Here is a 12,775-nt window from a genome sequence, read left to right as displayed (position 1 = left end):
TTAGACTTGTTATAGTTAAGCTGCGGGCAAAGGGAGAGGTCCGGATAAAGTATTACAGTCAGCCGCGCCCAACGATTGGTGTGCAACGGCATGAAATCGCTGGATTATCAAATGCTGGAACTATTGCATCTCCGTCCAGAGATAGTCTACATAGCGTTGCAGTCTGAGTATCTTATCACCATCAAAAATCTAATCAAACCAATTAAAGGTAAAACTATCGCATAACTGCGAGTCGGCCTAGTTGGAACAGATTCATTTTCTTGAATTTTTGCGCGCAACTAAACAGGGACGAAGAAAACATAGACAGAGAGCTGGCAAAAGATCTAGAAGGTGTAGTATATAAGGTATACAGATATGTAGATGACTACTTGATTTTGGGCTGTCATGTAGACAAAGATGTTTTCAGAAATAGGGTAGTAAAATCATTTAATTCTCTGGGCAAGGGCTTGACTTTCACTTCTGAAGTACCAGTAGATAATAAGCTACAGTTTCTAGATGTCAAGTTAGAATTTCTACCGGAACATGTGTGTTGGTCATTCTCGCCCCGAGATGGAAAACCGCTAATGAACTATGCCTCTAACCATTCCAGGCTTGTGAAGAATGGTATAGTCATTTCATGTTTCAGGTCAGCGTTGTTGAAATCATGTTATCACACTGTAAACATTGCATTTCTTGAACAAGTCAATCGGTTGAGAAAGGCTGGATACCCGCTCGCTGTGATGCTGGCGTCATGCTCTAGATTAATGAAAAAACTAAAAGAGCATAAAGAATCATGCACAAGTAATCAAAGACAGAAAGATTTAGCTTCTAAGGTGTCAGTGATTCCGTATGTTCATGGCCTTTCACACAGACTTAAGAAGGTGGCTGGGAGTTACGAAGTAAAAGTGGTGTTTTCAGCAAAAAAACAAAATAGGCAGTGTGTGTTCTAAAGTCAAAAGTAAGTTTGAAAGTAAGGATGATGCTAAGAAAGGATGTAGTATAAAACATCCACGTAAGAACCAATTTGTCGATTGCGCGATGAACGTTGTTTATCAGATTCCTTTGACGTGTGGTCATGTGTACGTAGGGCAGACTTCGAGATGCGTTAACACGAGACTAAGGGAACACTTGTCTAGTCTCAAAGGTCGCCCTAGTACGCATTTGGCGATGCATTGTGAAGAACATGCGTGCTCACCTTGTCTTGAAAGCACCGCCATTTTGCTTAGGCATAGAAATCAAACCGCGAGAGAAATTGTGGAAGCTCACTGGATTGAAAAACTAAAAGAAAAATGCATCAGTCATCCTTCTGTTTCATTGTTAGATAAAGAGAATTCGCTGCTGTCATCATATCTTTAACGCGTTTTCGCCTTTTGTGCTTGTTTTATGAACATTGCTGCTTTTTATGCTGACCGCGTAGCGGCATTTCATGACAAGCGTTATTTTATGCGCTCTTGACATGTTCTATTGACAGGATCGCGCCGATCTGTGGGTATTTAAGCCGGTGGTTCTTCAATAATAAACATCAGTTGTTAGAAAGCGCTCGTCCTTGTGTCTCCTTTTCTTCGTCCCTGTTTAGTTGCGCGCAAAAATTCAAGAAAATAAAACTATCGAATTTCATTGTGTAATCACCACTTATATATATCTTCGTGAAAATGACATTTGTCGAACGCGCAGAGCCATTTCAATACCAATAGAACACTGAACTGAATTTTTTCTAAAGGCTTGTGTGACTTCTGATTTTATCGGTTTCATTTTCAGGCCGTTTTAAATAGAAGCTACACTATTACTTGTTCCTGTACAAGAGCAAGCACATCAGATATTTTATATTTTGAAAAAATGGAACCCACTTTTTGATGACGTGTACCCAACAAGGTTGCTTACGTGCTCTAAAAACAGTTAATGAATACTCGCTTTCTCCCAATTTTTCTGCGGTATACACAGTATTTAGTTGTCTTCCCCCGGTATCCTCGGTGAACTATGCGGGGCACGGTGCTTATATCTATTCGAAGTAGGAAGCAATGTTCTGGGTGGCGAGCGATTTATCTTTATTCTTTTTAGGTTCATTACAGCTTTTGTAGAAACTTACTGATTGAAGTGTTCCAGAGTGCCATACTGCCGCTAGTCGAAATGTTTCCCAGACTCCCAAGACAACTGCACAAGATATGGACTTGAAATTCCGTGAAAATAGGAATAATTTCAAGTGAAATGCGTGGCGAAGCTTTCACTCGTCCCGTTTTAAATGCAAGTGTTGCAGATAATTGCTAAACCATCGTTCTCTCCATGTGTTTTCGTGTATCATACTAGATGCGTAGTTTGTTTCTCCGGTGTCCCCGCTGAGCTAAACAAGGCATCTTGTTTATTTCTGGGGAAAATTAGGGGCATAGCATGGACAATATGTAGGTAATGTCCCAAATGAGTGGGTTAAATTCGCCTTTTTCCAATAGAATAGACGACTTCACTGTCGTAGATTTAACTACAACTGAGGTTAAATTGTGCGAACTTAGGGGGAACAATTCACCAATTTTACCGTGGGAGGTGCGATGGTAAAATGCGTGTATGTGCGATGGTAAATGTATGTTGATGAAATGCAGTTATAAAGAAACTGTAAGCAAGTATTCGAAAGTATCACACTACTATTATTAGCTAGGTTTCCCAATGTCCCAAGAGAACTCTGTGTTTCAGATATTTTATACTTTGGCAGAAGAGGTAGCATTTTCAGCAGAATGTGTCGCGAAGTTGTAACGTTTGTGGCTTATTTAGGAGCGTTACGAATAATTATTGAACCCTCATTTTTTCATGCGTGATATACCTTGTGTCCTCACTGAACTAAAGGAAGCAGCTTCTCTATGTTTTGTGACTCAGAGGACCAGGTAATGTTTGATGTGTAGGTAAAGTTTAAAATGGATGGGTAATTGGGGCTTTCGCAATAAATTACGTATGCAGCGCTCTAGAGTCTTATGAGCCTGTCTAAGGGGCAGAATTGAGCCCACAGCCCTCACAGAACTATAAACGCCACCAAGACCAAATTTATCGAAAATTTGGGATACGCTAGCTATGAAAACTCTCTGAGAGAAGTTAAATGAGGTTAGATCAAACATGGTCTTTGTAAACAGAAAATTCTTATTCAAGTGCCAGATCGTGTGATATGGTCGCTTCCAGCTATGCTTCCCAGTGTTCCGATATAGCTGTAGGTTACAACAGATTTATATTTCGGGGAAAAAGGAAGGGGGTCATGGTAAGTGCAATGTGGGACGAAACTTTCGCGGTCCTGGCTCAGTTAGAATTGCATTGCAAATAATTACTGAGCCGTCGTGTTTCCCCCTATTTTCATGCGTCATGAGGGGTTCCTAGTTGGTTTCATCGATGTCCTCGGTGAAATAAACAAGACACTTTGTTTATAATTGGCGAAAATATAGGGTGCTGTATGGGCACTATGTAAGAAACTTCAAAGACTTCAACACTCCGGTGTTGGCAGGCGCGGATCCAGGGGGGATGTCCGGATGTCCTGACCCCCCCCCCCCCCCTCAGATTTCTGCATCGCCCCCTCGCTGACAGTGGGATGGCCCTGTCGCAAAAAATATGGCCACCAGCATTCTTCAAAAGTATTTTTCGTGAGTACCAGTGATATCAGCCATGAAGAAGTAAAGCTATAGCTCGCTCACAAGCTTAGTTGTATTCCGTCGGGGTGTGGTGTCGCGAAGTTGCCGTAGTTATTTTTTCTCATGAACACCTTGGACCTCCTGGCGCCGGCGGAGCCTTAAGGCCCAACCACAGGCACGCTTCACCACGCGCCGGCACGCGCAAATGCGTCAAATGCGTCAAAAGCGTCAGTCGCGAACGGGGTGGCGCGTGCCGGCGCGCGGAGATTTTGCCAGCTGCCGATGCTAGAAAACCAGCGGCGCGAGCCGACGCGACGCCGGCGTCCACCAATCAGAGCCTGCAAAGCGTCGCCGGCGTCCACCAATCAGAGTCCGCGAAGCCTCTGGCTGCTACGCCTGATGATGGCCGCCGATGCGAAGGCGCCGACACCAACGATCGTCCGAGTGCTTCGGACGCTCGACGCGCGCGACAGTGTTTCTGAAAGACAGTGTTGTGATACTAGGCCGACACGACCCACGACCGTGGGTGGTGGAAGTGCGACGAGAATTCGTGCCGCGTTCGAACGACGCCGCCGAACCCAACCTGCCGGCACTGGATTCCGCCGATCTCAGTGCGATCGTCTGCTAAAACATCCAACCTAATCACGATTGCAGACGATTGCGGCAACGCCTGTGCTTGTTGTATGTATATTTTCTTGTGCTCGAAACGAATGGAAACTTGCTTTCGAAGTGCGAAGTCTGGATAATCAGCACTCGTCTACCGCCGATGTTGTTTACATTACGCGTAGGCCTAGCGCGTCCGTCGAGTTCGACCGGCGGTGAACGAGCCCAGCTGAGAAACTCTGCCGAAGGAAATGAAATTTCAGTTACGTTTTGCGCTGCTGTGATTTGAAATATGGCTCTCCTGACTTCGTGCTGTGTGTGGTGTGGTGTAAATGAACCGTGTGGAACTTCAGGTGGTGAACCGCGGCGTGTTTCGTGTGTGAATTATGTGGTCTCGGGACTCGGGTTTAACGGGCGAGCTCTGCGCTGTTTCCAGCGGCAAAGATAACTTGCGAAAGCGAAAGACACTAGTAGCCGAACAATGGGAAATACGCGTACATCTTCAGCCATGCCATCCGTTTAGTTGAAAGTGCACTCTTAGATTCGGCGTGTGAAATCTAGTTCAGTACAAGTTCAAAGTACTCCTTCACTCACTTCTTTCAACTGCAGGTGTCTTATGGGCTAGTTGGCGATAAATCGCTCGTGCAGCGCTCAAGAACGCTGACACACTGAAGGAAACGTGATACAACACTGTCATGTGTTCTTGTAGTTGAGCACTTGGAAAAAAAAAATCTGTTTGCACTATGTGCACCGTGTGCAATGCATAGGAGGACCTTATGCATGCTACTGCGTATAGCAGGATTGCTTCGATGCCTGCTTGACAAGCAGCACGTACTGAGTCAGTGAAACTGCAATTGGCTTTTGATATATTTTTTGTTTTGTTTATGGAAAGAGCAGGTGGTGTGAGTGCATGCATTGCAGGGAAGGGGTAAAGGTGTCATCAGTGCATTTCGCAGTCTCTATGCTTAAGCTGCCCAAACCTCTTCAGCTTGCACTAATATGCATCTCGCTGTGATACTATAAACTGTAGTCGGGAAAAAGATTAACTCAAAACCGAGTTCCTAATGCATCTTCGCAGAATGTGTTTAATTCACTAGTTAACACTTGCACTGCAACATTATGCCAATATGCAGTGCAGCATATGCGCATGAAATGAATACATTTTGTAAAGGTGGACGACTCGGCCTACAATAACAAACTTTGTGTTAGCACTGAAATAAGTGCTGCCATGCATATCAGCCACACCACAACCTCTGTGCACCCAACCTACTTCCTCAGTGGCACCCCCATGAAGACCGTTCGGACCCTTCCCACCCTGGGTGTAATATTCAGCCCTTCTCTCGACTTTTCCACACAAGTCACTAGGCTAGTCGCATACTGGGATTTGTGACCTGTCTCTCCCTTCCCTGGGGACCTGAGGTTTTCAGAGCACTCTACACTTCTCTCGTACCACCACAGCTTGAGTACTGCTCATCATTTTTAATTTTTCATCAGTTTAGTCCCCTTACCAAACTCATCTCGCTGACAAACTTGAGCTTGTTCAGCGCCGGGCAATGCACAACCTCGCTCATGCCAGCCTACAAGGATCACCTCAAAGCCCTTAAGTGGCGCACCCCGCAATACCAGCGCAAAATTGCACTTGTCCGTCTATTCTGCAGCGCGCTGTGTGGCTCTCTGGAAACACTTATATTTCTTGTTCTGTCCGTCTGAACAAGCCATCAGGACAGCCTGAGCCCCATCACACCTGTACAGTCCAACGCCGCAACTCCATTCTTATACAGAGCTTTCTCTCCATTAGGACTCCCATTCCTTGCGACCGTAGTGAAACGGCACTCCTGTGCATTGTGCACCGTCGACTTCCCAGTTATTGGCTTGTATGTGCGTGTGATGTGTTCTGCAAGTGAGCAAGCGTGTTTGTGTGTGTGTGTGTGTGTGAGCGAGCGAGCGCGTCATCTAGAGCAAATTCCTGCTCTGACTATCAGACGCTCTAGCATGCAGGCATGAGCCTTACTTTTTTAAAAAAAGCCTTGTGAGCTGTCTAGAGTGCCATGGTACTGCTAAGGTTATTATTATTATTATTATTGTTATTATTATAGTTATAATGATCCCTACAACCACATTGATGGTGTTGAAGCCAGCATGACACATAATTCAAAATATTTTTGGAGCTTCGTGCGCTGTCATTCTTCCAAAGTGAGCACCAAAAAGGTGTCTTCTTGATGAAAATGGTGATGATGTCTTGGAACACTGGTGATGCCTTTGCAGAACATTTCTGTTGTGTCTATTGTGTAAAGGATGCTTCAAGTAACCTTCCTTCTCAGCCTGGCACAGTGTTTATGCTATCAGTCAATGAAGACCTTGTTTTCAAGTGTATGAAGTGCCTCAAACCTTCCCTTTCTTGTGGTGTTGATGGTATTCCTCCCACATTGCTTAAGACGTATAGAAGCGTCCCTGTTGTCCCAAGCATCTTCCATAGTTCCATAAAGTCTAGCATATTTTTTAGCACTTGGGTAGGTAGCATGGATATTGCCCGTGCACAAATCGGGTGCTGCGAGTGCAGTTACTAACTACCAGCCTATATCCATCTGCTGCATTGAGTCAAAAGTGTTTGAATCGGTATTGCATTCCCTGCTTTCTGTTAGTGCTAAGAACATTTTATTAGATGGACAGCATGGCTGTGTATGCAGACGACTTAAGGATATTTAAAACTGTCAACAGTGTTCACGACTACATTGACCTCTAAAAAGACATTTTCTCACTCTCAAGCTGGTGCAGAAACAATAATTATATGTACGCTTAAAAGCTTCCAAAACTATGGCATTAAGTTACACGCGCAAAACATACCATGTACAATTTTCATACGCCCTTCGGGATGCTCCACTGTCCAGTGTCGATGAAATCAGAGATCTTGGTGTGTACTTCGACAAAACACCAAGCTTCTGTTCACACATTAAATATGCTCAAAGTGCCCTACACGCTCTTGGAATTGTATGTCGTATATTGCATGATGACCACTCACCTGTTCTGTTTCTGAAATCGTATGCTGCTGTGTGCCTTCCACTACTAGAGTATGTCTCTGTAGATTGAGGTACAACATGCAAATCTAATTCTGACATCACTGCATGCATCCAGAATAAATTGATATCTGTCTTCCAACACCACTTTTGCCATTCTGGCGACCATAGTCCAGCACTCTCAAATGTACCTCAACTCACACCTCTAGACTCCCTTACACCTTACCCCTTCGATTAATGAAGTTGTTAGTCACTCATCCAAGACTTATTAAATCATGCCTTTTCGTTCCTAAAACTGCGCAATTTGTTGTGCTGCAACAGTATACCAGGTAACATTCCGCATTCTCTGCCTGGCCTTGTTCCAATAAATACTGTCCTATATATGGCTCGACGCCAAAAAACATAATAAGAATTGTGCCTGCATTGACATATTTCAGAGTTCATTTCCTATGTATTGTATATATGTAGATAATCATGTTGTATGATTAACTGCAGTTTACGCTTCCTTGTTTTCTTTTTCCTTATATGTTTCTCTATCTCGCATTGTTTTGTCTTCCACATTTGTGTTCTCTGTACATTTTGTCTCGCATATTGCTTTTTAAGTGCACCAGTCAGAGGCCCTCTAGCTGTTTCAGGGCCCTATAATAAACATTCGATTGATTGGTTATTGTTACTGTAATATGAAATTGATCTTTAAATATGTACTAGTAATTAGTTTAGTTCAGTAGCTTTTGTGCAATATCATTATAGTGTGACAGTTTTTTAAAGCATCCATTAAGTGTAATAAAACGCTGTTTGCTTGATCATATGCATTGTGCCATTAATTTCTTCTGGGGTTTAATAATGGTTGGCTGCAGTCCAGTTTTGTGCAATATATGGCACAGCAATTGTTACATGCCTCACATAACAAATTGAATGTCTTTCTCATTCGAAACATCATTGTAGGCTGAAAACAATAAACAAACTGGTATTTCATTCCGTTTTTTTTTGTGGGGACTTGAAGTGTATAAATTTTAAAAATAACCTGTTTACATATTTTTTTCATATTATGCAAATGAGCTGCCCATACATTTGAATAAGTGCTTCAAGAGTACGAATAAGTGCTTCAAGGCCTCCCGATGCGGTGTTGATGCTTCAAAACATCCTAGAAAAATTAAAGGTTCCATGGGAAAGATTACACAAACAAGAATCAGGAGACATGCTACGAAACTGGTAAACTTTGGCTGTTCGAAATGTCTCTTTGTGAGCGCCACAAGTGTTTAAATTATTTTTTTTGCTGATTTTCTCAGAACCCACTTACGCATATCATTCATGCACCAACAAGCGTAATTATATTTATAATACAGATTTTTCACTGATACTTTGCATAGTTCCTACGTAGTTCTTAGGTAATTCTTACATAGTTGGCTGTGCAACGAACTACAAAAAAAAAAAGATCGTACGAGAGCTATTGATGTGACATGCCATGCTCGTGCAGGTGTTTGCAAAGTGATCTTGCAGACGACAACGCGAACGCAATCGCTGATGTCGATAGCTTGTGCAGTTATGTTCAAGGAAACTGTTGCGGCAGGCGTACATTCATTAATCAAACGTGTTTTTTATATCTAAAATAGCATACAGATCACTGACTTATTGTTTCAAGCTCAGTTTACAGAAGGCTGTTTTAGGCCGCACTTGGACAGTTGAAGACAAAATGGTCAAGCAACAGTGCACCGCAGCCGAGGAGCGAGCGCCGGCACGCGTCAGAGCTAGTATCCTGTGGTTGCGCGCCCTTTCCCTCCAGCCGACGCGAAGCGGCGCGTTCGCTTGTCGGCGCGCGCGGAAGCGTGCCGACGCATGCCTGTGGTTGGGGCTTTATTCGTCACGTCGGTGGCGTCGAATGAACGAGGGGACGTCTCTTTTGCCAAGCACGCCGATGTCCGCGCCAGCGCCTTCGCGCCTGATCAACTTAATTGCCCCGTGGGGTGCCATCGGTTGCCTCATTGGCTGTCATCGGGTCAGCGACCAACCTGCTTAATGAAAGAGATCACTTGCTGAAATGTTCATATAAAGGGTTTGCCCCAAAAGTAATGTCAGTGATTATATTGTGAAGCGACTATACGTCGCAGCGCGCTAAGACCAGTTGGGATTGGTGGAGGGGGAAGTCAGCTTACGCACGCGCGGTCGCTCAGTCGTCTGCGACCATCTGGAGAGTAAGGACAAGGTTTTTCGTCAACTCATTTTCATTTACCGTGCAAGCCGTAATGCAGCGCTCGTTCGAACGAAGGACTGCCATCGAGTTTTGTGTGAAACTCGGCAAGTCTGCAGTGGAAACTTTTCCTATGATAAAGACGGCTTTTGGTGATAATTGTTTGTCAGAACGTCAAGTTTACCGGGGCACAAGGTATTTTTAGAAGGTTGCGAAGAGGTCAGCGATGAAGCCCGTGCTGTACCGCCATCAATGACCATCACCGACGAAAATGTGACGCGCGCGAGATATCTTTTGTACTTAGACTCTCGTTTGAGTGTCCGTTTACTGGCACAGACAGTAAACATTCCAAAAAGTACCGTTCGCGAGATTTTGACGAAACTTTTTCAGATGTGAAAAGTGTGCACGAGGATCTTGCGCAAAATGTCAATGGACGACCAACAATCGAGCCGAGTTGAAACGTGCCAGGAGGTTTGGGACTTGTGCGAAAGTGACCCCCACGTTTTGGACAATGTCATCACAGGTGACAAGACTTGGGTGTTTGAATACGACCCCGAAACAAAAAGGCAAAGTGCCAAGTGGCACAGCTCGGCGACCCCTCTCCCCAAGAAGGCCAGAATTAGCAAGTCAAAGGTCAAGACCATGCTGATTGTGTTCTTTGACATCAGTGGCCTTGTCCACCATGAGTTTGTACCCCATGGCACAACCGTGAACGCCAAATTCTACGTGAAAGTGCTCAAGCGACTCAAAGGAAGGATTCATCGCACCCGGCCTGATATCGGGGGCGATTGGAAACTTCACCATGACAACGCGCCATGCAGCCTGCACCGCCTTCCTCGTGACCCGCTTCCTGGCCGATTGAAAGATACCAACGGTTCCCCAGCCATCCTACAGTCCTGACGTGGCTCTCCCAGGCTTCTTCTTTCTGCGCTTGAAAATTCCCATGAAAGGACGTCATTTCGCGACCGTTGGCAAAGTCGAAAAGGCTTGCACCAAGGCTCAAGGGACATTCCTATGGAGGCCTACCGTGACGCCTTCGATGGTTGGAAATCTCGCTAAAGGCAATGTAACGACGCAGGAGGAGCCTATTTTGAAACATTTTGTTGTGTTGTACCGATCTGATCAATCATTTCTTTTTAATCGACTCACTGACATTACTTTTCGGACAAACCCTGTATAAATAATAACAGCTAACAGCTATACTAAGAACTACGCACGGGCAACTTTTTTTAACTGTAGCACTCATTGTGATCACAGTTACACGTTGACAATATCCAGTACGAGCACAGTATCGTTCGTACACTACACGTTTTTCATTGTAACTTCGCAGTTTTATTACCGTACATTAAGCATAGTAGGGTCAAAGCCGCTGGAGCCGTTTGTCTGAGTTGGCGTTCTCGCGGAGCGGGGCGAAGTCTCGAGCAGCGGTTGCGAAGTGGGGGAGCGTAACGTTAGCGGCTAACGCCAGCCCGCGGGCCAAGGATGGCATCGCGTGGGAAACAAAACATGAAGACGCTGGCTCGCGCTCTCGGCTACTACACCACATAGTTCTTCTTGTAGGTGGCGTCGTGAGTCTTCATACACGGTGATTCGCATATCGTAAACAACTAGCGTAGTGGTTGCCACGTTGGAGCTCCAAAGCAAACGAAGGTGTCTCTGTAATCTTAACTGGGATTCATAGCGCTAAAACGACACAAGGACGAGGAAGAACACGGGACGAGCGCTCGTCCCGTGTTCTTCCTCGTCCTTGTGTCGTTTTAGCGCTATGAATCCCAGTTAAGATTACAATGACCCACCAACACGCCCAAACTTCTTCCCTGCTAGCGAAGGTGTCTCAGCCGAACACAAAAAATCTCCTTAAGGAAAACAAGGTGTCTCAATAGAACTCCAAAGACGGACCCGTGCTTACGCATTTATAACGAACCTGCAACAGATCATACCAAATTTTATTTTAAGAAACAATACAGGCTAGATATACCGGGTGTTCAAAATTAAGCATTATGGTTTTCTTAAAATTAGGCTCTGGGAGGCACGTGAAGACCACCTGCGCATATAAGTTATGTGGCCAGGGGGACACAAAGTGAGATGATAATTATCGCTGTCAGCAGCCGAATTGACTAAAATTGAATGATTAACTTTTTATTTACTGCAGTAAGAAACACGACTGCCCCTAAGTTTTCAATACAAACATACCCACTTACTGCAGTCGACAAAAACTAATTGTTCAACTTTAGTTAATTGGGCTGCTCACAGCAATTATTATCATCTCACTTTATGCCCCCCTGGCTACATAATTTATTTGCAAAGGTGGTCTTCGCGTGCCTCCCCGTGCCTAATTTTAAGAAAAGCATAAAGCTTAGTTTTGAACACCCTGTATTAGCAGGCACCGCCGCCAAGCAAATGGCTGTATTGGGTAACGTCCTTTTCCTATAAGCTCGGAGAAACCGATACCTGGCTTCATCACAGGTCTTCCTCGTTCAGGGGATTTACGTGCCAAAACCAGTTATGATTATGAGGCACGCCGTAGTGGAAGGCTCCGAATTAATTTTGACCACCTGGGGTTCTTTAACGTGCACTACAACGCAAGCACACGGGCGTTTTTGCATTTCGCCTCCATCGAAATGCGGCCGCCGCGGCCGGGATTTGATCCCGCGATCTCGTGCTCAGCAGCGCAACGCCTGAGCTGACTGAGCCACCACGGTGGGCTACAGGTGTTGCTCTAGACGTATAAAACGCGGGTTTATCGTGAGCAGAAACGGTGAATTTAGGTAAATAAGTAAGGCTACTATCATCATCATCATCATCATCATCATCATCATCATTATTGACAGAAGCTGACCCCCCCCCCCCTCAGAAAAAACCTGGATCCGCCCCTGGGTGTTGGTTATGATATTTGCAGTAAATTACGCAAGCACGCGATCCGGAGCTCTATGAATGGGTGTTACGAACAAAGCAGAATTGATCCTGCTGCGCTGCGCGAACTGTGAACTCAAGCGATATACCAAAGCTAGCGAAATTTGAATGGGGCGAGGGGGGGGGGAGAGCAAGGTGTAAACAGTAAATGTTATGATGTTATGGTGAAGTTAGATTTGTTAAGGAATTACTGGCTTTTTGAGAATTTCTAACAAGAAGTGCTTTGAAGCATTACATACGGGCAAGGTTTCAAACAACACAGTCATATACGGGCAACTTTTTAAACTATACGGTATAATCGCAGGTAAGTGAAACTTTTATTGAAACTGATCGAAACAAACACCTTCGCTGAAAATTTTTTTGTAATTCTGCAAGGTCACACATGTCTGATGCCTTTTTTTGTGAATATTGCACGTCATTTATGTGGATTGTACTTCGTTGCGTATGACCTCGACAATACGATTGCGATACATTCGTGC

General features: G+C 44.6%; 1 protein-coding gene across 1 annotated transcript in view; it reads left to right on the top strand.

The window, feature by feature from the left end:
* LOC125947638 (uncharacterized) overlaps nucleotides 1–12,775 on the top strand; it is a 182,445-nt gene that overhangs the window by 120,694 nt on the left and 48,976 nt on the right. The window lies entirely within an intron of this gene.

The sequence above is a fragment of the Dermacentor silvarum genome, chromosome 8 (genome assembly GCF_013339745.2).
Source record: "Dermacentor silvarum isolate Dsil-2018 chromosome 8, BIME_Dsil_1.4, whole genome shotgun sequence".
Lineage (NCBI taxonomy): Eukaryota > Metazoa > Arthropoda > Arachnida > Ixodida > Ixodidae > Dermacentor > Dermacentor silvarum.
Note: the sequence above shows the minus strand (reverse complement) of the source record. Positions and strands in the feature narration are given on the sequence as shown.